Genomic DNA, 4,682 nt, shown 5'->3' with positions numbered 1-4,682 from the left:
GTGTAGTTGGTGTATTCGGTTATGGGATGTGCATATTCGGTTCGGTTATTGTAGTGTGATACGAAACCTTGCACTGTATTCGATTCTGGTTGTTGTAGGGCATTCGATTCACCATGGGTGGAGGTTGTAGAGGTCAAACGGACGCCGTTTCAGCCCTACACGGAGGTTTTCGGGATTAAGAGGTTCCGCGAGTGCGAAGTCATTCACAGAAGGTGGGAAATGCTGGGTGCTGTCGGTGCTTTGCCGCCAACCCAATACTTTTTTATGGCATCACATTCTCCGCGATTTCTATCACTCACTCGAAGGGCCTTTTCTTCGTCTTCTTCTTCCTCTCTAGGAGGGGTTTCTATGATTCAAGGAGCTTCAAGAGGAATTGACCTTGAATTTGTGAGATTTTTTGCTTTCTTTTCTTACTTTTGCATCACCCGTTGCTTTCATACAATCTGGGTATGCCCACATTGTCGAAATTTCATCTTAGTGTCTGCATCATAGTATCAGGAGAAATTGCTTTTCACCTTTAACCTTTTTACTTCTGTAAGTATTAAACCAATAATTACTGTAATTTATAGGAGTAGAGTGATATGCAATGGGGTTAGAGTGATTTACTCTTTTTTTATTATAATAGGTTTACGTTTTTTCATTTTGACTGTGTAGTGATGTTGTAATATTACGATAATAATAATAATAATAATAATAATAATAATAATAATAATAATAATAATAATAATAATAATAATAATAATAATAATAATAATAATAATAAAATAATAATAATAACACAATTTATTTTCATCTAAAAAATTAATTTTTCTTTTTCTTTTTTTGTACAATACTAAAATTAATTTTAATAATTAATATTAATTTTTTACTCTTTATAAACTCTTTTACAATTAATTATAACATTAACCATTATCATTTTATATGACATTAATAACTAAGGGCATTTTGGTAATTTTCAATTTTTATCAATTAAACAATTTTTTTTATATGTCACATCAATCAAATCCTACACTAATTCTCACAAACTTTACTTCTAAATCCACTTTCAATTATCCACAAATCCACTCAAAAAAACAACAAAAAAATTACCCTCAAATCCACTCAAATCATCTCCTCCAAATCACTACAAAAGAACAAAGCCTTAAAGTTCACATAATATAGGAAATAATCATGACATTACATCACTTCCAGGCATCATACAAATTGTCTTTACACATATGGGTTCCAAGATCTCTCCACGGATAAATTTTACGTGACAAGAATCATCCTAGAATATTTCCCTGGGTATATAAAACAAGAAGAAGGATGAAAGATTTAGAGGAAAGTCCAAGCTAAACACCATGACGGTAACTTGAAAGAACTTAAGAATGCAAATGGATAATATAAAAGTATGGAAGTTTAGACTTTAGACAATCATGGCGAGAAGGTATACTGAAACCTACTTAATTCATGTCACAACAAATGCCACGGACAACACTAATAAAGTAGAGGAGACGACAAAAAAAATTCCATTCCTGGGCAGAAATAAACAGAACAAACAAAACGCTGGAAAGATCTACTTGTCAGAAGATCATGTGGTGGAAGAAACACATTAAAAATGCATGTCATGGGTAAAACTAAAGAAAAAGAAATAACAAAAAAATGTATTTAAAAGTTTGACCAAGTTGAAAGTTATTACAAGGTTTAATATATATTTTGTATCATATATTCATCACTTTGGTTCTCTTGAGCCTTTTTGACGTTCAAAGTTTTTTTATTTGTAAAATTTATTTAATTTGGTCTTTTTCATTGAGGGCGTTAATGATGTAGAGTCTACATAAAAAAACAAAATAAATTATTACGCAATAGGGCTCACAATGACTAGCTTACAATGACAGGCTTACATCTTCATCATCTTGCCATGTCATTACTATCTTTTCCAAATTAGAAAAACCTTAATTTCCCTCCGACCACTGCACCACACCATCATACACCACACTCAGTCCACTGTCTTCTCCACATCATCATACCATCGTGAGCTTCACCTTTAGCAATCGCGCAAGCCACCACAGATCAACCAGGAAACCTAATTTGCAAAAGAAACCCTTCACTGCAACGAATCAGACTCAAATCGCGAGTCCGAATCACTATGCATCGTCGCACCTGCATCTCCCTCCTCACGCAACCACCATGAGAATCATCATCAACATCTCACCATCTTGATCTTTTTCATCGTGAACCAAAAAACTTCCTTCATTTTCACGAGAACCTACAAAGTGAAACCCCAAAACTCACAGAACCATTGAACCAAAACCTTAATTCGCACAAATCGCAATCAACCCCCAAATTGAAACAAAGATCCTCCATCACAGTAGCGCAACCTTCATCATCTTCCCACTACCAGATTTTTACTTAATACCGGCGGCTTAATACCGAAGGCCTGTAGGCCTTCGGTAAAAATGTATTTCCGAGGGCCAAAATGATCATTACAGACGGACATAGTGAAATATAGTTACCGAAGGTCAAACGAGATTCGCGAATTGGGTAATCGCGTCAACACAAATCGCAAAACTCAATTTCGCAAAACTCAATTCGCGATGAACCCCCAATTCGGGAAATCGCGTCTCCTCCATGGAAACCTGCAAAATCCCAAACCGCACCACCATTGAACTCGCTCAACGTCCATTGATGACACAAAATCATTTGCAAGGAGCGAAACCCCCAAATCGCTTTCTATTAAATCACAAAAACCTACAAAAATCATAATCAACTACAACCCATTATCGAACTTTCTGATTTGAAAAAGATGGTAATGATGTGACGAGATGATGATGTGAACCAACCACTGTGAACTATATTATATGCCAGTTCTAGTCTTTCTTATGTAGAATTTCCGCTATTAACGATTTAAACACAGTAAAAGAAAAAAATAAAATTAAAAAAATTAAAAAAAAAGAGTACCACTTGAAAAAACTCAACTATCACTTTAAACAAAAATGACTAATACAAATACCAAAATAAATATTAAGCCTTATTATATTTACTTTACTTCAAGACAACGGACAACCCGTATTTATTTCAAAACGACGTATTAAAAGTTCAAATAAACAAAATACAAGTTAAAAGAAAAAACAAAACAAGAATTAAAGATATTTGTGGAAAGAAATCTTGAACGTGAACGCTATAAAAGATATCCTTATTGAGGTGAATTATCATCAACCTTTTCACTGGTAACTTATCATCACCCACACATTATAGCTAGAGCTTCTAATGGCTTCAACAGAAGGGCTTCAAGCTTACGAGGAAGAGAAGCTCCTTCTGCCCCTTCACAAAGAAAAGGGTTGGGCATCACGCCATCTCTATCTTTTTCAACACTTTTGGTGTCCATCAACTCATATTGAAGGTGTAATCAATTTTCAAAAGCACTTTCAGGCAAAAGACAGTGATGTTATTGTTGCCAGCTTTCCAAAATCAGGTACTACTTGGTTGAAAGCCCTTACTTTTTCTATTCTCAACAGAAAACGTTTCTCATCTTTTGATAATCATCCATTACTCACTTCCAATTCTCATGAACTTGTTCCTTTCCTTGACTTCATCTTTCATGGTGATAACATCCAACACAAACTTTCTTACCTCTCCAATATGACTGAACCAAGAGTTTTTGGTACTCACATTCCATTCCCTTCCCTCTCCAACTCAATCAAAGAATCCAACTGTAAGATACTTTATATCTGCAGAAATCCATTTGACACTTTTGTTTCATCTTGGACCTTCTTCAATAAAATAAAGTCAGATTCTTTGACTGAAGTAACGATAGAGGAAGCTTTAGAAAAGTACTGCAAGGGAGTCATTGGGTTTGGTCCAACTTGGGATCATATGTTAGGTTACTGGAAACAGAGCATAGCTACACCGAACAAGGTGCTGTTCTTGAAGTATGAAGAACTCAAAGAAGATGTTGATTTTTACGTGAAAAGAATTGCAGAATTCTTGGATTGTCCTTTCACAGAAAAAGAAGAAGAAAGTAACGGAGTGATTGAAAACATAATAAAGTTATGCAGTTTTGAGAAAATGAAGAATCTAGAAGTGAATAAATCTGGAACAGTTGGCAGGAACATTGAGAAAAAGTACTTATTTCGGAAGGGTGAAATAGGAGATTGGGTAAACTACTTTTCCCCAGCTATGATAGAGAAATTATCCAAAACAATGGAAGAAAAATTAAGTGGATCTGGTCTTTCCTTTAAAACGTGTTTATAAATTTGGTAGCTATTGTGTGGCACATGATGCATCTGATTCTCACTTATCCTTTTGCTTTGTGATTGCTTTTATCAAAAATCAATTGGATTGAGCATGTGCTTTGTAGTAAAGTTTTTTTTTTCCTTTCGGGGTCTCTGTGTAGAATGATATGAATGATTTATTTACTCATTGGGAATTTATAAGATAATTCCACGTTCCTATTATGTAAAATTCATTCTCTGTTGCGAAGCTAATGTTCACTATAAAAAATCAAGTTCTTTCTAGGTTTAATCCTTTTCGACATCCCTATTTGTGTACGAATGTCTGTGATAGGTCCTCGTTTTCTAAAGTGTATCAAAATGGTCCTTAATTTTGAAAATTGATATCAATTGAGTCCTTCCCGTTAAGTTGGCTGGACGGCGTTAAAAAAATTGATGAGTGGGATGCTGACATGACGAACGAACGCTCGT

At 34.7% G+C, this 4,682-nt stretch overlaps 1 pseudogene; it reads left to right on the top strand.

The window, feature by feature from the left end:
* Positions 1-3,213: 3,213 nt before the first annotated feature.
* Positions 3,214-4,443, top strand: LOC124837700 (cytosolic sulfotransferase 15 pseudogene; annotated as a pseudogene).
* The last annotated feature ends 239 nt before the right edge of the window (positions 4,444-4,682 follow it).

This window comes from Vigna umbellata, chromosome 3, assembly GCF_029865625.1.
Source record: "Vigna umbellata cultivar VRB3 chromosome 3, Vumbellata_1.0, whole genome shotgun sequence".
NCBI classification, from domain to species: Eukaryota; Viridiplantae; Streptophyta; class Magnoliopsida; order Fabales; family Fabaceae; genus Vigna; species Vigna umbellata.
This window is presented reverse-complemented; position numbering and strand designations above follow the sequence as displayed.